The sequence below is a fragment of the Dipodomys ordii genome, unplaced genomic scaffold, assembly GCF_000151885.1.
Source record: "Dipodomys ordii isolate 6190 unplaced genomic scaffold, Dord_2.0 Scaffold30, whole genome shotgun sequence".
NCBI classification, from domain to species: domain Eukaryota; kingdom Metazoa; phylum Chordata; class Mammalia; order Rodentia; family Heteromyidae; genus Dipodomys; species Dipodomys ordii.
This window is the reverse complement of record NW_012267246.1, coordinates 2,292,506-2,314,697: the sequence shown is the minus strand read 5'-3', so window position 1 is coordinate 2,314,697 and position 22,192 is coordinate 2,292,506.

Here is a 22,192-nt window from a genome sequence, read left to right as displayed (position 1 = left end):
TTCCTCCAGCAACTCTTGACTTTCATGTTTTATTGTTTTGTTTTTTGTTTTCTTTTCCTACAGAACTCAGGGCTTCATGCATGCTAAGAAAGTACTCTCAACTACTGGAACCACACCTCCAATCCAATCCATTGATTTTTAGATCTTCTCAGATAGGCTCTCAGGTTTTGTGCCTTAGCTGGTTTTAGGCCATAATTTTCCTACCAACACCTTCTGCATAGTTGTGATTACTGGCACACAGCATCACACCCTACTTGTTCTTCGATATGGGGTTTCACTAACTCTTTTGCCTAGGTGGGCTATCCTCCTTTCTCTGCCTTCCAAACAACTAGGATTATAATCACAAAGCACAGTGCCCTGCCTTTATTCTTTTACTGATACAGGGTTTTACTAATTGCCCAGGCTGGCATCAAACTTGAGACTCTCTTGTCTCCACTTCCTGAGTGGCTGGGATTACAGGCATGTACTACCCCATGCAGTTTGTGATCTAGGCTCCCACAGAGAGTTGGCTGCTAGTGTGGCCTCAAAATGCCCACCTCTCTCGTGTTCTCTGGTTCATCTCCCGTATGCTTTGCATTGCTAAAACTGTCTGGTTAAAATCTCCAATGATCCTGCTAGTTTCCAATCTAAACTCACTCTGTCCTCAGGCTCATTTCTCATCAGTGTTCACGCTGCCTACTCACCAGTGACTGGTTCTCTGGTACAGTCATTGTGGTTTCCTTTCTGCTTCTTTGGTGCCACCTTCTCTATTTCCTTACGGCCTTCTCTTCAGCCTCAGAGCTAAGCAGTTCCTTTGACATCTCTTTAAATACTATTAATGCCTGCTAACAGGCTGACTCCATGGGACTGACACCCCCCCACGCCCATACTGCACTCTAGCACCTCAAACATAAAGTACCTTCAATAAAAGGTAATTTGCTTTCATTTTTTTAACCTTTATTTTGAGAGAGGGTCTCACTACATTGCCCAGGCTGGCCTAGAACTCACAGTCCTCTCACCTCAGTGTCCTGAGTCACTAGCTGAGTCTAGCACAGACTGGTTCAGGCAGACTCTTCATTCTTTCAGAGATTTTCAGCCTAACCTAATGTTCCCACACATTTCCCGCTCAGTAAAAGACTTATTTAAGCCAGAGACCTGTCCTTGTCCCAAGTGTACCTCTAAGTCCTATGGTTTTTTGTTTGTTTGTTTGTCAGTTGTGGGGCCTGAACTCTGGTCCTGGACGCTGTCTCTCAGCTCTTCAGCTCAAAGTGAGCATTCTACCACTTGAGCCACAGCACCACTTCCAGTTTTCTGGTGGTTCATTGGAGATAAGAGTCTCATGGACTTTCCTGCCTGGGGCTGGCTTTGAACCTTGATCCTCAGCCTCCTGAGTAGCTAGGTTAAGTAACTTTTTTTTTTTTTTTTTGGTAAGTCATGGGGCTTGAACTCTGGGCCTGGGCGCTGTCCTTTAGCTTTTCAGATCAAGATTAGCTCTCTACCACTTGAGCCACAATGCCACTTCCTCCTGAGTAGCTAGGATTACAGGTGTGAAACACCAGTGCCCAGCAAGTCTTATGACTTAGTAGTAAGTCTCAAATCTGTTGTCTTTATTTCCCTTCCACCAATTTCACTTAAGCCAATGCTTAGATTCTGGCAACAGCTGCCAAGTGGATTTCTCTGATGTACTTCTTGCCAATCTTATCCAAATGGAGAAAAGTTGATCAAGTTCACCAACTTTACCAAGAGCACCTTGAGGCTGGGGATGTGGCTTAGTGGTAGAGAGCTTGCCTTGCATGAATGAGGCCTGGGTTTCATTCCTCAGTACCACATAAGCAGAAAAAGCCAGAAGTGGTGCTGTGGCTCAAGTGGCAGAGTGCTAGACTTGAACAAAAGATGCTCAGGGACAGTGCCCAGGCCCTGAGTTCAAGCCCCAGAACTGGGGGGTGGGGTGGGAAGGGGGTACTTCTTACTTGCCAGGTGCTGATGGCTCACACCTATAATCCTAGCTATTTAAGAGGCTGAGATCTGAGGTCCTTGGTTTGAAGCCAGCCCAGGCAGAAAAGTCTATGAGACTTTTATCTCCAGAAGTGGAGGTATGACCAAGTGGTAGAATGCCAGCCTGAGGAAAAAAGCCAAGTGAGAGCTAGAAGACCCAAATTCAAGCTCCAACACTGGCACAAAAGAAAAAATATGCCACTATGATAAAAAAAAATCTCTCCCCAGAGAGAGAGAGAGAGAGAAAGAGAGAGAGAGAAGGGAGAGGGAGAGATTGAAAATTTTTAAACACAACCACAGGGTACCTTTCATTCTACTTTTTTTTTTTTTTTTTGGGTCCGGTCGTGGGGTCTGAACTCTGGGCCTGGGTGCTGTCCCTCAGCTCTTCAGCTCAAAGCTAGCGCCACTTCCGGCTTTTTTCTTTTTGCTAATGTGGTGCTGAGGAATCGAACCCAAGCCTTGAGCATGCAAGGCAAACACTCTACCACTAAGCCACCTTCCCAGCCCCTTTCATTCTACTTTTACGGTAGGAAGTAACACTATATGCCAGTCAAAACTAATTTAACCACAAAACTCTCTGTTCTTTCTCTGAACCTGTTATGTAATTTTAATCATTTGAGACACCATACGTTCTCAAGAAATAATTTCTGTCAAGCGAAGAGGAATATGTAAATATTTTATATACATGAATGAGCACTCATCTGTATGCTTTAAAAGTGTCTGACATAATCAAACTAATGATATTTTCAAGCTGCCATTTTGAGAAAATGTCCTAAAAACTGACCATTCAGTTTCTATGAAGGCATCCAAGATATGCCAACAGGGAATGTTACGTAAGTTCTAAAGCTCCGTAACATTAATCACACAGTCATTCAATATAACACCGGAAGTCAAGATAGTTCAATTCATAATTCTGCTAACAGGTGCAGAAGCTCTTATATTTTTATAGCTTCTGTGTAGGAAGCAAGCCATAGTGGAGTTGGTGGCAGTTTTATCTTACTAGACAAATGTTTGATAGATGAGACATTTTTGTACATAAAGCATGCCAACATGAATTTAAATTTCACTTTCTTTCTCCTGCCAAGATGTTCACAAACATCCTCATCTTAAAGACCTTAAAATGCTTTACAAGTGGATATTACTTTTCTCCATGTTTTAGCTACAAACAAAATGAAACAACTATGAGGTATATATTCCTTTCTTTTCTTTTCTTTTTTTCTTCCTTGTGTGCTATTCCTGGAGTTTAAACTCAGGGCCTGGGCACTGTTCCTGAGCTTCTTTGGCTCAAGGCTGGTGCTATACTACTTGAACCACAGCTCCACTTCCTGCTTTTTGGTGCTTATCTGGAGATAAGAATCTTAAGGACTTTTCTTTCTGGTCTGGCTTTGAAGTGTGATCCCCAGATCTCAGCCTCCTGAGTAGCTAGGATTACAAGTGTAAACCACTAGCATCTAGCAAGGTTATATATTCTTTGCAAAGTTGGAATAGAAAGCTTTGGGATTGTTTTTTTACCAATCATAAATCCAAGATTTCATTTTTATTGTGGTAAAATACAATACATAAGATATAAAATGACATCTTAAGTATACAATTCAGGGGTTGGAAGCATAGCTCAGTTAGTAGAGCGCTAGCCAATGAGCAATTCAGTATTTGTGAACAGTACAACAGTTTACCCTATCATGTGAAGCATTCAAGTATTGTCTCCTCAAATTCTTCACAGCAGTCTTCTGGAAATAGTACGGTGACTGTTCTGTGATACAGATGAATGAAATGAAGCTCTGGAGAGTAACCTGGGAAAAGGCAGAACAACATCAGATGGCCAGGCCCCAGCTTCCCATCATGCCACACTGTGGGGTTATGCCATCCCATTATAGTTGTGCTGTTCTGCCAGGACCAAAAAAGAAAGTGTAGGAGAACAGGTGGGTAGGAGTGTGGAAATGATTGTCGCAGAAGGAATAGCGAGGCAATGAACATAATGATGCACCGCTTCCTGTGGAAATCAGATGATCAGAAAGGAGTGAGGAGAAGTGAATGGAGAAGGGGGAGTTTCCCAGTCAGTTCTTCCAAGGCCACCCACATCTGTTCTTTCCGTGCCAGGCACTCTGACTTCATGCCACCCCTTCCCACAGTCCCAAGGTCCCAACTCCATGGCCTGTCTCAAGTCCTAGAAGTTCCAGGCTCTTCTGATTTGTTGCCCTGTTTATACGGGCAGCAAATGGAGTCACTTATATGTATTCAGCATTGACAAAGGTATTTTCATTGTTTAGGTGTGGCATGTTATAGGCATCCCAACAGGACCATTTTCTTTTGTTTGCTCTGGCAAACAGTATATTAATTATTTGTGTCTGCCCCTCAAAGCAAAACCACTATCTAAAGCTTTCTGGGGTAATTATATGAGAACCAGAGGTGGTCATTAATGTGATCTTAGAATGTATGTATGTATGTATGTATGTATTTTTGTGCTGGTTCTCGGGCTTGAGCTTAGGGTCTGGGTGCTGTCCCTAAGTATTTTTGCTCAAAGCTAGAGCTCTACCACTTGAGCCACATCTTCACTACTGGCTTTTTGGTAGTTTGTTGGAGATAAGAGTCTCACTGCTAGTTTTGAACCATGATCCTCAGTGGTCAGCCTCCTGAACAGCTAGGATTATAGGAGTGAACCACTGGCCCTGTAAGAATTATATTTTAAAATAAAAGAAACTGGGTAGGCAGGGCACTGGTAGCTCATGCCTGGAACCCTAGCTACTCAGAAGGCTGACTTAAGTTCAAACCCAACCTGGCAAAAAAACAACAATAACTAAACAAACAAACAAACAAAAAACAACCTCTTCAAGACTTTCTCTAATTAGCCAGCAAAAAGCTAGGCTGGAGGTATGGTCAAATGGTAGAGTGCAAGCATGAACAAAAAACTGGAATAAGTATGAGGCTCAGAGTTCAAGCTCTGAGAGCTGCAAATAAAAAGAATTATAAGGACCACACAGAAAAAGTACGGTGCTTCTGAGCTAGAGATACTTGAATGTGGCATGATATTTTCACTGCAGTTATCCTCTCACTAGAGCAGCAGAGTCAGAAAGTCTAGCCTGCTGAGGTGACAAGACATTTTTTCTTATGTAGATTTATTGTGTAATAGAGGTGGAATATTTATGTAATAAAAGTTCTACTTTTAGACTAAAGAAGAAATAGGACACGGTGACCCTTTCTGGAGGCTCCAGGATTTCATTAAAATGCAAAGGCCCTAAATCATCTTCATTTTTTGGAGTTTTCTGATAAATATATGATTAAAAGCTTACACCAATTTGAATTTGTCTTCAGTTTAGTTATTGGGGTAGCTGATGTGGAATAAAGGGGGCTTACATTAACTGAACGAACTTGGAATTTTCTATTGAGAAATGCACACCAATTATAATGTGCATTTATTACATTTTTAAATTAGAGAACATATGAAAAGTAATTGAAAAGTTAGAAAGCATAGGAGAATAATACATGATGGAATTATGGCTTTCATGGGACAGAGGTATGGCTCCAGTGATATAGTACTTGCCTGGTAAACATAAACCCCAGTACTGCCTGAAATAAAATATATCTATTCATAGTTTAAAAAAACAATATATTTTTGTTCTCACCTACATTTCAGGGAAGTTATATCTATATGTAAAATAGAGTTGTTAATCTGATTGGATTTGTGTTTCTTAGCTTTTGGTTTCTCTTGCATTTTATTGTACTTTTTTTTATGTAGGCAGGTGCCAGTGGCTCATTCCTATAATCCAAGCTACTCAGGAGGCTAAGATCTGAGGATCTTAATTCAAAGCAAGCCAAGGCAGGAAAGTCCATTCGACTCTTATCTCTAAAAAACTACTCAGAAAAGTCCAGAAGTGGCACTGTGGCTCAAGTGGTGCTAGTCTTGAGCAAAAAGAAGCTTATGGACAGAGCCCAAGCCTAGAGTTCAAGCCCAAGGACCAGCAAAAATACATACATACATAAAAAAATAAAATGTGGGGCTGGGAAGGTAGCTCAATGGTAGAGTGCTTGCCTTGCATGCATGAAGCCCTGAGTTTGATTCCTTAGCACCATATAAGCAGAAAAAGTGGGAAATGGCGCTGTGACTCAAGTGGTAGAGCGTTATCCTTGAGCTGAAGAGCTGAGGGACAGCGCCCAGGCCCAGAGTTCAAGCCCTACAACTGGGGGAAAAATAATTGTCGGGAACCCTAAGCTTGACTATCTCGCTGGAACATCTCCAGGCTGTTTACTGAATCCGGTCCTTTCATCCTACCCCAAACAAACACCAGGTAGCTGCTAAGGACCACCTTTTCACACTGCCCTAAGCAAACATCCTGCAGCTGCTACGGCCAATGAAAAAGCTTCCTTATTCTAAGCATATAAATACCCCTGTGTGAAAAATAAAAATTGGCAGCTTGATCAGAATCCTTGTCTTGCTGTCATTCTTTGTGTCTCTTGTCCCTTCATTCCTTCTCGCTTAGGTTCATTGCCCTCGTTGAAGTTCTGCGGGTCGGGACAAATAATAAAATAAAATGTGTAGCCCTTCCATGAGTTCAAGTCAGAAAAAGATATGCTTAATCCCAGCCAGCACCCAAATACATTACCAGAAAGTTGAGGGCAGAAAAACAACCTAGGCCTTGCATCTCATAAGAGTAGAATTCAGGCAAAATGCAAACGTAAGTTAGAAGAGAAAAATGGCAGAGAAAGAGAGCATATGGTATGACAACACTTCAGCCCACGTCTGCCATCTTGGTCATCTTCCTGGTCTTGGTCTTGGGTCAAGGAAATGTGGAGCTGGGCATAGGTGGCTCACACGTGTAATCTTAGGAGGCTGAACTCTGAGAATCACAGTTTCAAGCCAGCCCTGGCAGGAAAGGCCATGAGACTCTTATCTCCAACTGACCAGCAAAATCAATCAATCAATCAATCAATCTTAGGGACAGTGCTCAGGTTCAGGTCTTGAGTTCAAGCCCCTGGACCATCTCTCTCTCTCTCTCTGTCTCTGTCTGTCTGCCTGTCTCTCTCTGTCTCTGTCTCTCTCTCTCTCTATGCCTGTCTCTCTCTGTCTCTGTCTCTGTCTCTGTCTGTCTGTCTGTCTGTGTGTCTGTCTCTCTCTCTCTCTCTCTCTCTCACACACACACACACACACACAATGATTTGGAAGGCCTTCTGATTAGTGTGTCTCCTTTGTTTCCTATATTGTGACACCAAAGATACTGTCCCGTCCTTATTGGCCCATCTTTGTCCTTTTGCTTTCTCATTCTTTCGCAATCCTCTCATAGGTTTCATGGTCAGGCAGTTCAGGATTGTCAGCTCATCCTGACATGGCAAGGTGCATAGGCCTCCATTCCTGATTGGCTGCTTCTCTACTGATTTGTAGCAATTGGACTTGTAAGATCATATTTAGAAATATTTCCCTGGGGAAAAAAAGGCCTGGGGTGGAAGGAAAAACACCCAACATATTGTTCAGAAATGTAACTGAAACACCCTTTGCAACAAATGTATCAAATAAAGGATCACATTTTGAAGTCCCAGTAAAAGCTTATCAGCTTATATCTAGCTCATGAACAGCAATGGCAGGAAAGCCAGACATAACCTCCCAAACTGGACATCACTGCTCAAACTGGACATGGTGTCCCAAATTGGGGGTGCCCTGGGGGGTAGAAGTGGAGATGGGAGCATGGAGCAAAGACGAAGAGAAAGAGGAGCCCTGTTTGTGGCGGACCCGGAGGCAGGTTAGCTACAGGGAAAGAAAACTGAAAGCCACCTGGTCTCCTAGTCATGCCAGGCAAGGGGGGGGGGGAGCTTCACCTCTTGGACCACTCACCCACTCCAGCCTTCCTGGGGAAAGTCAGGTTTCAATTTCAACATTAGTCCTGTAAGGACTTAGGGGCTCACTTGAGATGAAGAGTGGAGGGGTTTGGGTAATGAAAGGCCAGGAAAAGAATACTGTGTCCTCTGGTAGGAACCGCTTTCTTACATTGTCCTCTGTGTGTGAGTGTGTGTGCTTGCACACACCAGTACTGGGACTCGAACTCAGAGCCCTGCATTCTTTTTTTTTTTTTGGTCAGTTGTAGGGCCTGAACTCTGGGCCTGGGCACTGTCCCTCAAGCAGTTCAGGCTCAAGGCTAGTGCTCTACCACTTGAGCCACAGCACCACTTCCAGCTTTTTTTGCTTATGTAGTGCTGAGGAATCGAACCCAGGGCCTCATGCATGCGAGGCAAGCACTCTACCACTGAGCCACCTTTCCGGCCCAAGAGCCCTGCATTCTTGCTAGAGTTTTTTTTTTTTTCTTTTACTCAATGCTTATGTTCTACCATTTGAACCACAGTTCCATTTCCAGCTTTTTGGTGGTTAATTGGAGACAAGAATCTCATGGACTTTTCTGCCTGGGCTGGCTTTGAACTGTGATCTTCAGGTCTTACTTATTCTCCTGAGCAGCCAGGATTTCAGTGTATGCGGTCAGCACCCAGGACTTTGTCCTTCATAAAAGAGGTGGAGACAAAGTTCTAAGTAGATTCAGGTGGAGTTGTTCTTTTCTTTTTAATGTTCCCCTATCTCAGAGCTTAACCATGTGTAAGTACATGTGCATGTGTGTGTGCATAGATTAGGGGTGATAGCAGGAAAAAAATTTCAGAAAGAATAATGCAGAGTATGGAGTCTTGTGTGAAAAATATTCTGGAGCTGTGAGTGTGTGTGTGTGTGTTGTATGTTTCCCTTTTTAGATCCTTTCATTCGGGAGTCATGTCCCTGGAGACTGGCAAAATAAATGGCAGGAGTCCCCTGGGGTGCTGTCAGCTCAACTTGCAGCTTCTGGAAAAAGGGAAATAATATACAAGGGGAAGGAAATGCCTCCAGCCAGCTCCGGGGCAGAGGAGGGGAGAGGTTTCTGGGAGGGATCGTGGGCCTGTACTGTCTCCCAGTTTGAAGTCTGATGCAGTCAGGAAGGTGACTGGGACCTTTCTGTGGCCCTGTGACCGTGTAGGTCTGGGAGCGCTGGAGGGGTGTACCCCACACCCTGCCCCCACCTTCCTTTCTTGTGGCCAAAATCACCCCCCCCCGCCCAGCCCCCACTTCAAACTCCAATAAAGGGCCTTTCCTTCCACGCTGCTAATGAAGTCCAGGCATGGCCACAAGCAGAGTGTTTCCTGTCTGGGAACTTTGCTCTCCCTCTGGTGCCTTCAGCCTTGGGTGCAGAGGATGCCCGAGGGGGAGAAACACCAGGCTGTTCATTTGCAACTACCTGTTTTGCTACTCCTTTTCATTGCAAATGTGCAGGAATCCGTTGCCTTCCTTCTATTTATATCCGTGTCTGGAGAAAGTGTGCTCTACTTTGGGAAAAACAAAACCCTCATAAACATCCAAAGTCAGCTCTTGACACTGCTTCCTCAGAGCCTCTGGTGGTACCACTTATTTACTACAAGAAGCATGTTTTGGGGCCTCCTCTGTCAGGCTCAGAAACATTTTGTGTGTGTCATCTTAAACCAGGTCACCACAGCCAGAACGAAGAGATGGTTTTCCATCACCTATGGACATGGGAGGAGGTGTCATTGAATCACAGACCTAGTAAGTTACATCTGATAACACCAAGGGCTACGTCTCCACTTACAGCTGATAAAACTTTAACAACCTTTGTCATTCTTGCCTGTTTTTATTATTGTTAAATTACTCTTAAAAGAGCTATAGGCTTAGAGGATTTTTTTGTTTGTTTGTTTTTGGACAGGTCTCCCCTGCTAGACTTTAATTTGTCTGCTTTGCTTTTGATACATTTCTTTTTTAATTGGCTTCTGCTCATGGCATTGATACTGGTTTTTCTTTTGTGTGATGACGATGTAATGCTACCTGTGGTCGAGTACAAAAGAGAACACGAGGAACGCATGGATGTTGGAAACACAGTTGAAGGAGGAGGACGTGATGATGTCTGGGAGAGAACATTCTGGACACAGGGAAAGACAAATACAGTGGCCACGAGGCAGCAGCATGACCACTGGTTCCAGGAACAGACGCAGGCTGGGACACAGTGGGCGAGAGAGAGGTCAGAGAACAAGCCAAGTCAGGAGACATGGAAAGTGGGCTGCTGTGGTGATTGCGGCTGCCTGCTATGGGGAGAGGACTCTGATGTACGCTTTAAGAGTTACTCTGGATTCTGGGTTTTAGGGGAACAAAAGTGAAGCCAGAGAGACCAATGGAAGCCAGTGCTGGATGTGGTAAGACACAGAAGAGGTGACAAGCGCCTGGACTTGGGGATGGTCTGAAGGTGGAGCCATTTTATGCAGAGCTTCTGCTGTCAGCCTGCAGGAAGCCCATCAGCGTTTGCCTCAGGGTCTTGATCAGTATTTCCTGTGTGAGGGAGTGAGTCCTGGCTACTCCATGGAAAAGGGGAAAGACTTGGGGAGGAGAAACTTGGTGTGTGGTGGTGAAATACAAACTGACCAGGGAGCAGGCTGGCGAAAAGGTTAGTAAGAGCTTCTGAAAAAGAAGGAGGAATATCATAAGCAGGAAATTACAGCCTAAAAAGCATCATAACACCGAGATGTGGACACAGTATCAAACAGTGTGTTAAAGAAAAATGTTTTCAGGACTGGGGATGTGACTCAAGACATAGAGTGTCTGCCTAGCAAGTCTGAGCCCTGGAGGTCAAACCCCAAGACCCCAAAAAAGAAAAGAGGGATGGATTGAAGGAAGGAAGGAAGCAAGGAAGGGAGGGAGGGAGGGAGGGAAGAAAGGAAGGAAGGAAAACAAGGAAGGAAAGAGGGAAGGAAAAAAGAGAGGAAATGAGGGAGGAAGGAAGGAAGGAAAGAGAAAGAAAAAAAGGAAGGAAAGAAGGAAGGAAGGAAGGAAGGAAGGAAGGAAGGAAAGGAGGGAGAAAGGAAGAGAAACAGCTTCAATGAAGACCACCTATCTATCAGATGATTCCTTGTCACAATACAACCTAGGTAAATTTGTACTAAATCCTCCAGACTTAGTATAAAACCCACCAGGAGAAGCCCGTGAGCAGGACTTCCTGGTGAAGCCTGCATACGCCCTTGAGTGTGTACTTTCACTTGGGAATAATACTTCCTCCCACTCCTTCACTTTGTCTCCTGTTTGAATTCTTTGGTGGCGACAAGAATCTGGAAAAGGTGGGGGGAGTGCCTTCTCTCTGTTTCTTTTTGTTGTTGGTGGTTTTTGTTTGTTTGTTTGTTTTTTATATTCCTAAGACCACACCAGCTGCAACCCACCAGCAACACGGGGAGGTGAGGCCTGTTAAGTTTGCAGCAATCCATCCTTGACTAGGCAGCTGATTCCTTGCTAGAAGTGGAGAGGAAGTCCCAGCCAGCCTCACACAGTGGGGGGAGTCAGCTTTGCCATGGCCTTTAGAGCCACAGGATTAGATGAGGTACCCCAGAGAGTGAATGCAAGTAGAAATGAGGGTGGCCAGGCCTGAGCGCCAGTTCAGCATCTGAGGGTTACGGAAAACAGAGAGAAGCAAGGAAGTTGAAGCCAGGTAGGAGACAATGTGCCATCCCGGAACGGAGACATGACATTATGTACTCTCAAAGCTGCTCCAGAGCCTCGCAAGGAACAGTGTGGCCCCAGGTTCCACATAGGGAAGGAGGCAGGACAGACGGTGAAAGCCGCGTGTACAGAAAACCCGGAGGGTTCGGCTGTAAAGCTAAGGAGACAGAAGAAGAGAATCCAGTGGGATTTGGGTGGTTGTTTCCTATACTTCCTAATTTGATGAGATCAGTGGAGGCTGATGGAAGCGATCTGCTAGGAAGGGTGATGGATGTCAGGAACAATGGAGCAGGGTCTGTTTTGGAGGTCTGGAATCATGGGGAAATAACAGCACCTGGCTGGCATTGCAGGGGGCAGGCTTGCTACATTTATTCCGAGTAAGAAGTAGGCCGACTCACGTGGCTTGTGCAAGTGGGGGTAGATGTGTTTGTTGCAGCTTGTTGAAATTTTCTTCTGATGGTGTCCCCTTTTCTCCCTGAAATGAGAAACAAGGTTCTCAGCCTGCCCCAGGGGTGGACACTAGGAGAGCACAAGGGAAGGGTAAAGTCTTTTTTTTTTTTTTTAACAGTCTATGTCATCTGCAATCTACCAGAAAAAAAGGCAAGTCAAGAATGATTGGCTCCAATGTGCAGATGAGGAAATCTGTGCTCGGAGAGATGCGGTGACTGGCCAAGGTCACCTGGCTGCTTATCAGAGCAGAGTGACCCCATTCTCCAACCTTCACTTCTAGTCCTTTACTGCTCCAGGCTTGCCCAGGGCCTCGGCTATCCAGGAAACATGGCTGGGGGCAGAGAGTGACTGGGGGGACTGGGAGGGCCCAGAGTTTCCAAGTAAGGAACTGAGATGACAGGCCAGATTGGACAAAGGAGACGAGGGAGAGACAGACAGACAGACAGACTTCTAAGGCGTGCTAGCTGGAAAACAAGTAGACCGGTTTTGTGGATATAGAAGGGAGAGAGATAGTGACAGAAGAAAATCCTTTAGAATCTCAGGAAAATTTCCCTGAAAATCCAGATTTCTAGCTTCCGTGGAACAAGCAGAACAACTGATAATCCTGGCACTGAATCTTTTCATATTTCTTCATAGCAATACCCAGATCTATCTATCTATCTATCTATGAATGATAGAATCTTTCTTTATCACCTGAAGTGGCTTGAAATTGTGATCCTTCTGCATTGGCCATTTGAGGGCTGAGCTGCTGAGATTACAGGCATGTGCCACCACACCTGGTTATGCTAAAGAGCCACCTGCTCTTTAGTTTGTCAAAGTCCTCACTCTTTTTCATTCTTAGGCAGGGTCCATGTCACTCACTTCTATTACCGCCTTAGCCCTTTTAAACATTTGAGGTCTAGTCCTATTTTATTATGTTTATCATAGTCAAAATTACATTTCCTCCCCTCCCCCCAGTGGTATGGTAGGGCATTTTCTAGGCAGGTACTCTATCACTTAAGCTATGCCACCAAACTTTTTTGCTTTAGATTATATATATATATATATATATATATATATATATATATATATATATTAAGTTTTGTGCTAGTTCTGGAGCTTGACCTCAGGGCCGGGGTGCTGTTACAAACTTTTGCTCAAGGCTACTGCTTTACCAGTTGAGCCACGGCTCCACTCTTGGCTTTTTTGGTGGCTAATTGAGATAAAAGTCTCATAGACCTTCCTGCCTGGTTGGCTTTGAATCTTGAGCTTCGGATCTTAGCCTTTTGAATAGCTAAGGATTCCAGGCATGCAGGGCTAGAGACAGTTGGCTCCAATTAACCAGCAAAAAGCTAGAAATGAAGGTATGACTCAAGCGGTAGAGTGCTAGAAGTGAGTGAAACAGCCAACTGAAAGCTGAAGGCTTGGGTTCCAGCTGCAGTTCCAATATACGATGGCAGAAGTGAGAGATTAGACCTTAGAGGCAATTAGATCATAAGATGGGCTCCTCGGGGATGCTGAATGAAGCTAGGCTAACACCTTCTGCCCAATGCCTTCAGCCAAAGGCACAACTCAGCCCCCTGGGACAGCAGACAGGCTGCCCTCACCAGACACCCCATTTGTCTGTGGCTTGATTTTGGACTGCCCAGCCTTCCAAAGGGTGAGGAATAAACTTCTGTTTTGTATAAATTATGGAGTCTAGGGTATGTTTTGCTCCAGAGGCACAGACAGACTGTAGTAGCAGCTAGGAAAATGGGGCTGGGGCCCCTGAGCCCATGTGGCTCTGTGGATGTTGGGATGGATTCAGAGTAAATGGGGAACAGGGGGCTGTGAAGGCAGACTCGTTGACCTAGAGCCCAGCCAGGTCCCAGAATCAGGGATTTAGCCTCAAATAGGGCCTCACAGGCAAGAAGGGAACCACTACAGAGTTCAGGCTGTTTCTGGGTCTGGGCTGGCTGGCAAGGGTCAGGGTATGGCTGTGGGAACGGAAACAGGGAGAAAGGGAAGAAGGATGGGGAAAGAAGAGTCACCTGGAGCATGCAGACTATTAGGGAAGATTTGGAGGAATGCAGGAATCCACGGGCATTTGGATTTGGGAACCAAGAAAATAACCGCACTTTTAACAAAGGCAAGCGAAGGAAGACGTGTTTAAGCATCTGAGATATGAGGCGGTCTGGAAGGAGAAAGAGTACAGGCAGAAGGCCAAGCTGGTGAGCCTCCCTGCGAAGAGAGCAGAGGAGGATGGGGTGGGAGCGAGACCCTCAAGCGGCTCTCGAGAGGGACAGAGCATCTTCAGCTGTGCTTCCACTTGAGGAATGTTCACTCCCTGCTTGGTCCAGAGGCCACACGTTCAGCTAGATCACCACACTGCAAGAAAGCAGAGACATCAAGGTGGAGGCAGAGGAAGATGTTTTCTAGAGAGATCTCCAAGGAGAACTTATCTTCACAGAGGTCACATCCTACTGCAAAAGACAGCACTACATAGATGCTATGGGAATAAGCAGGGTGACTGGGCAGAGAGAGAAAGAGAGAGAGAGAGAAAGAGAGTATATATATGCATCTAGAGAATTCTCCCTGCATTTTTTTTTTGTCAGTAGTGGGGCTTGAACTCTGGGCCTGGACTCTGTCTCTCAGGTCTTCAGTTCAAGGCTAGTGCTCCACCACTTGAGCCACAGCGCCCCTTCTGGTTTTCTGGGTAGTTTATTGGAGATAAGAGTCTCACAGACTTTCCTGCCCAGGTTGGCTTTGAACCAAGATCCTCAGATTTTAGCCTCCTGAATAGTTAGGATTATAGGCGTGAGCCATTGGCACCCGGCTTCCTGCATTTTTTAAAAGGTATTTTTATTGTAAAGATACTGTACAGAGGGGTTAGTTACATGAGTAAGGTAATGATTACATTTCCTCTCCAGCATAGTTACCCCTTCCTTTGTTTTTCCACTATACCATCCCTTCCCTTCCCACCTGCCCAACTCCTCCTTCCCCCATCCCTGAAGTTGTAGAGTTCATTTTCAACATAGTGTCTTGTACATCTCGTTGTTACAAAAAAATGTCAATCTGTATTCTTATTTCAGCATTTTGTTATTTCCCTTCCCCTCCCCAAATTAAAAAAATGTAAATACAAGATGCAGGGTACTGGAATCAAATACAGTGACAACAGGGGTTATACCATAGGGGAAGAACATACAAAAGAAACAAAAAGAAATCACATAGTACATTATAAGTACTTTAAAAACAACAGCAACAAAGAAAAACCTCTTGTGTCCCTATTTTGGGGCTCATTTCGCTTAGCACCATCTTATATGGTCATATGTGCAAGGCTTTTGACCTTTTCTACTTGTCTGGTAAGATTTTCCTAGACATATACTAGTTATTGCAAATAAAGGAAGCCATGGGACCTATATTTCTTTGGGTCTGGCTTTCTTCAGTTAATATAATTTTTTCCAAGTCTTTCCATTTCCTAACAAATGGGGCAATGTCATTCTTTCTGATGGAGGCATAGAATTCCATTGTGTATATATATCACATTTTCTTGATCCATTCATCTACTGAGGGGCATCTGGGTTGGTTCCATATCTTAGCTATGGAGAATACTGTTGAGATCATAGTTGTGCTAGTAGCTTTAGTATGGCCTTGTTTGTGATCATTTGGGTAAATACCCAAAAGTGGGATTGCTGTGTCATAGGGGAGTTCTATGTGTAGTCTTCTGAGGAACCTCCATACTGCTTTCCAGAGTGGTTGAACAAGTTTACACTTCCACCAACAATGAAATACTGCCAAAGGCTATCTTAAATTCAATGTGATACTTATCAATATCCCAACCTCATTCTTTAATGAAATAGAAGAAGCAATCCAAAAATTCATATAGGACAATAAAAGACCCCAAATAGCAAAAACAATTCTTAGCAGAAAGAACAGTGCTAAAGGGATATCAATACCAAATTTCAAACTCTATTATAAAGCCATAGTAATCAAAACAGCTTGGTACTGGCACAAGAACAGACCTGAGAACCAGTGGAATAGAACTGAAGACCCAGAAATGAACCCACAAACCTATAGCCACCTAATCTTCAACAAGGGAGCTAAAAGAATAGAATGGAAAGAAAGACAGCCTCTTCAGTAAATGGTGCTGGCAAAACAGGTTAAACACCCTTAGAAAACTAAAGTTAGATCCTTATATATCACCCTGCACCAGATTCAACTCTAAATGGATCAAAGACCTCGAAGTCAAAGCAGACACCCTGCAAACATTACTGGAAGGAATAGGAGAAACTCTAGGGCTCCTTGGGACAGCCCGAGATTTTCTTAATAGAGACCCAGAAACACAAGAAATCAAAGAAAGGTTGGACAAATGGGATTGCATGAAGCTGCAGAGCTTCTGCATGCCAAAGGACATAGCTAACAAGATCAATAGAAAGCCCACGGACTGGGAGAAGACCTTTACTAGCCACATAATGGACAAGGGTCTCATATCTAAAATATACCTTGAACTCAAAACATTAAATCCTCCAACAACAAATCCTCAAAGAATCTCCCTGCATCTGAAAAGCCCTAAAATGAGCAAGGGAGTGAGCTGGGCTGCTATCTGGGAGATGCATTCCAGGCTCAGGGGACAGCCAGGGCAAGGCCAGGCAGGGCACATGTCAGAGGGTACACAGAAGGCTAGAGCTGTTGGAGCCGAGATGGGGGAAGGGAGGGTCTGACCAGATCACCGAACGCCTTGGGGTCATGCTAAAGACTTTTGATGTCAGCCTATGTGTGAAGGGTCTGTTTGAGGGCTGAAGCCAGGCAGAGACAGGCTGTTTACTCGTGTTTTAAAAGGGTGGCTGAGCACCTGGGCATCACTGGCTCACACCTACAACCCTATCCACTCAGGAGGCTGAAATCTGAGGATCACAGTTCAAAGCCAGGCAGGCAGGAAAGTCCATGATACTCTTAACTCCAATGAACCACCAAAAACTTGAAAGTAAACCTGTGGCTCAAGTGGTAGAGGCCATCCCGAAACACAAAAGCTCAGGGACAGTGTCTAAGTCCTGAGTTCAAGCCCCAGGACCAACACATACAAAGAGAGAGAGAAGGAGAAAGAGAGAGAGAGAGAGAGAGAGAGAGAGAGAGAGAAAGGATAGCTTAAGCTACTCAGGAGGCTGAGATCTGAAGATCCTGGTTCAAAGCCAACTTGGGAAGACAAATTTGCGGGACTCTTATTACCAATTAATCAACAAAATCCCAGAGCAGAGGTGTGGCTCCCATGGTAGACTGCCAACCTTGAGAAAATAAATAAGAAAGCGTATGAGGCCCTGAGGTTAAGCAACATAGCCAGCACAGAACAGAAAGCCAACAGAACTGCTTGGGCTGGCTGTGTGGAGCAGGATGGGGGAGGGAGCTGGAGGACTGGAGAGGTGAGGCCAGCAGACCTCACAGGCCACACTGAGCTGTGGACTGTGAGTCAGGAACCTTCATAGCAAAGGGTGAGATGCTCTCTGTGTGAGGTGCTGCAGAACAAGACAAAGCACCTGGCCTTCATCTCAACCACGGCTTTTTTGGTTCTTTCAGCTCCCTATGGAATGGCTGTTCACTGGCTGATGTTGACAGATGGCTGTCTGGAGGAGAAAGCTTGCCCAGACCACAGGCCCAGGCCACAAGAGGACTTCCTACCTATTCTGAGAGTAATGTTGGGACCCGCAGCCTCCTCATCAGCCCTGACGCCAGGCTCTGGAAGGGAGGAGGGAGCACTCAGTCATGAATCCCCCATTCCCAAAGTCCTGTCTACAGTGTTCTCACCAAGCCAGGTGTGTGCTGCTTGTGTTCTGCCCCAGCCAGCCTCCTTTTGTGTCCTGTTGTTCTCCCAAGACAAAGGTCAAGATGGCTGTGCTTGCTTGAATCATATTTTTCTCCATTGGTTCCTTTGCTTCCATCATTCCTCTGATACTCAGCCCACCCCGGAGTCCTGTCCTGCCTGTGAAAAATCTGTGTGTGTGTGTGTGTGCAAGCACACGTGCCCACATTAGAGTTTGTACACTGAGCCTTACACTCTCACTTGGCTTTTTTTTTTTTTTTGGCTCAAGGTTGGCATTCTACCACTTGAGCCCCACCCCCACTTTCATAACTTTGCCTGGATTTGTCTACTCAGGCTAGCTTCAAACTGGGATTCTCATAGCTCAGCTTCCCGGGTAGCTAGGATTACAGGCATGAGCCATGGCACGTGGACTGAACATTTTCCCACGTGGGTACGGCTCTCTCCATGAAGCCTTCAAGTGTGGTCACCTTCCTGAACTCACACACCCTTACCACCCTTGATGGATTCTTTTAGTATTGGGGCATCTGTGTCCTGGGCTGGTGCTAAACAAAGAAGCCAACACTCTCTTTTCCTCTCATTTGTTTCATTCTGAGGGCCTTGGTGTGCAGACCTTGAACAGGCCAGGCAATCAACAACACTGCACTGAGTTGCTTTTCAGAAGAGACAAACAAGAAGTTCTGAAAGACATCAGAATGTGGGAGAGAGACTTGTAAGGAAGCGTTCACAAACGCTGGAATGTGCTGCAAGGCTGGGCGGAGGGGCTGCCAATGGGGGGGGGGCGTGGGTGTGGGGGGCGGCCAATCACAGGGGCCTGGCAGGAAAGGAGGTCCAGGCCTGGAGCCAGGGCCGCAAGGTCACCGGCCTGGCCAGGCCACCCCAAGGGGCCCCCAGACTACAGGGTGATGAGAACTGCTTTGTCCCTCAAGCCAAAGCACGCGGGTGCTCTGAGCTCTTGTAGGTGGCTTGGGGAGCCACATGGAGATGCGAGAAGAAGGTCCCCCCCTCCACTGTCTTAGCTGGTCTCTACTGCTGCACAGAGCTCTGTCTGCCAGGCTGGGGCCAGGCCCTCCCCTTTGAGTACCCTGGTTCTCTGCACCCAGCCATCAAAATAACCTGGCACAATAGACTCTCAACCCCCTTTCCTACTGAAACTGTTAGTATTGACAGGTGGAGATCTGAGGATGGCAATTTGAAGCCAGCCTGGGCAGGAAGTCCAGGAGTCTCTTCAAATAACCCCCAAAAAGCCAGACATGGAGCTGTGTCTCAAGTGGTAGAACACTAGCCTTGAGTGGAAAAGCTAAGGGACAATCAATTGCCCAGGCCCTGAGTTCAAGCCTCAGTACTAGCACGAGGGGGAAATAAACAGATGTTCAAACTAGCTCCAGACATGATGTCCTCTTCTTCCAGCTTGAAGATGAACTTTGTGAAACCACCTCCTTTGGGTTTAAAGCAGAGTGGCTTTGCAGGCAGAGCTTCTGCAAAACACCATGGAGCAGGAGCCCAGAGCCTGGCATACCTGCCTGCACCCTGACCAGGGCTGAGGCAGTCTGTGGGGACCAGGTGTACATGTCCATCACCCTGGCTGGCAGACACAGTTGAGGCTCCTTCTAAACCCTCTCAAATCTATCATCTGTTGATTTAACCCCGTCTGCCTCACTCTGGGCCCTCCTGCCCCCGTGCCTGCTTGGGAGATTGTTATAGCAGTGTGCAGGGTGGGAGAGCCCCTGTTCAAGGCCAGCTTCTGCAAAACAAAACAAAACCATGCGAAACCCCATTCCAACCAATAGCTGGACGTGGTCACACACGGCTGGCATCCCAGTTATTCTGGAAGGTGTGTGGGAGGGCTGTGGTTCAGACTGGCACAGACCCCATGCTAAAGGAAAATCAAAGCATCAGAAAAGAATGTCACAGACAGCAGTTACTTGGCATTCAGTTCACCGGTAGGATGGCATCTCATCTGTTCCCCAAGAGAGACATAAACCAGAGGCCCAGCCAGGTGGGAGGCCATGGGGCCTCTATTCCCACATGCATCAGGCTGGGGGTGGGCGGTTACCGCTTCTGGAAATGACTTGTTAAATATTTCCTGATGCTCTCTGGCCACAGCCTGGCCACCTCCATGGAAGGGAGGAGCACACAGTGCCAGGCCCACTTCAGCAAGGCAACAATTCCTACCAGAACGGAACCCACAGAACCAAGCGGGGCCTTCAAAGCTAGAGTGACCCAGGCTGGTCCACAGCTTTTGTCTTGCCTGTTGGCACTGTCCTAGCCAAACCCTGTCTGCAGACCTCTTCTGTCTGGCTGTCTAGGATCCCTGCCTCCATGTCCGACCTAGGCAGGCTCCCCAGCACCAGTCCCTGAGATTCTTCACCCTTCACTCTGCTGACACACTATCTAACACAGGCCAGGCACACAACCACAACTTTGGGTTACGTTACCATCACTTCTATTTCTGGGGGACCAAGGCACACGTGTGCCTGAAAATGTTTTGCGGGAGCAGGAATGGCCATGCCCCACACACGAACTGTGACCAACACTTCCAACTTTCCACCTGTAATTCAAGTAGCCAGTCCTTGGCTCCTTAGCGTGTGCTTGGGGACTTCAGCCCTGGGTTCGGACACCAGCCTGCTGGCATCTGCTGCCTCTCCACTCACCTGTTAAGATTCTTTCCTCACAGGATTGCATTCCCATGCTGCCTTATTTTTTCAACCCAAAAGGGAACTGACGTTCGTTGATGTCCGGATCCACGCCCCAGATTGAAAAGGAACAAGTACTATCACTTATTGACTACAGGCTATTCCTCATGATGCAGGAGTTACCACTGAATATCGAAGGAGTCACTTGATTAGTTGAGTATCTTTTCGTGAAAGGTTCTTTCCACTTGGCATGGAACATTGTAGGCATCATCTGTTCAACTTGCCTTCTCTGAATCAGGAGAGAGACTTGGGTGAGGTCAAATGAGGTGCTTAGGACACAAAAATCAAGCCGGTTCCCACTCCTAGGCACATGCACCGGATGGGCCCCTCTCTCATGTAATAGACAGTGCATGCTGCCCTCAGTTTTGCAACTTAATCTGAGCCACAACCCCCGTGCCAAGTCACCATCTCAGTCCAAACGCAGGAGGTTCTAATTCAGTACCTTTGAAATGAGGTTCCGTCGTCTTTTACAATCAGCTTCCTCAGGTACTTCTGCTATGTGGTCAGATTTGGGATTCACTGATGTCTGTTTGGAATACCACTATTAGAGGGTGACCTTCCCTGAACTTTAGTGTGCTTAGGTCTGAAGGAAAGTATTGGGTTGAGTTCGGAGTTTTCTCCATGTGAAAGGTCTTGTAGAGATTGGATTCTTGGGCAGGATTGTGTTTAACTGTAAGCAAAATGAAATCTTAGACACAGTGGCTGGAACAAATAGGGATCTATTTTATTAAAGCTAGACATATAGCTAGTTACATCTAGAACCATCTTGGGTGTGCTTGCCTCCTGGTCCCCAAATGGCAGCAGTGGTCCAGAGGATCATCTTCCTTTAAGACTGCCAGAGGCAGAAGCAGAAATACACTTCCAACCAACCATCTCTATGCACTTCCCAGCAGAATCTGCTGAGTCTGATTGACCAAGTCTCGTTGGCCATCGATTGTCTGTTGCCAGGGAAGCGGGAAAATCAAGGGACAGGAGCTCTACAATGGGCTGAGACTGGCATTTCTCAGATTGTGGGGATGCACTGCTACTCCTGGGAGGGCTGGATAAAGCACAGATTGCTGGGCTCTGCACCACACATACTGATTTGGTAGGCCTGGTTAAGACCAAGAATCTGTCATACATCCAGTCCTCAATTGTTGCTGCTTGTCTCAGAGAAACTGCTCAAGAACCACCAACTTCTGTTAGTAATTCTTTAGTGTGGTGTGGTGTTCAAAACCCCTAGAGAATCTGAAAGGACAGATTCCCTGTATCCTCAGCAGAGGTGTGCTGATTCGGCATGTGCACTGACTCCAGACATCCTTATCGTCAAAACATGAGTCTAATTGTTGCCAGGAATGAGAAATACAGAGATAACCCGTGTCCTTTATCTGGAGCTGCTATCAAGGTTCTATTAATAAGGAGAAAGAAGGAAGGGGAAGAGACAGTAGAGTTCAGATAGAGCTCTCCAGACTGTCTGCATTTCTGAAACACTTAGGAATCTTTTAAGATTTCTAAAGCTCAGGACACAGCCTGGAGAGAAATCACCATCTCTGGGGGCAGAGCGCACACCTCTGGTTTTGACACTCACTGGCTGAGTTTAATGTGCAGGTAAGTTTGGGTTAGGATAAGAGTGCCATGAAAAGTGATTGTGTTTGGAAACAATTTAAGAGGGAGGTGTGAAGGAATGTTACTTGGATTGGAAGGGAAACATGAAGACTTATTTAATTATAGTTTCTAGGGATGTGAGAAAACTTCACCCAGAATGCTGTTGACCCTCAGCTGAAGAATATGGAAGAGGAGAAGGAGGAGGAGGAGGAGAAGGAGGAGGAG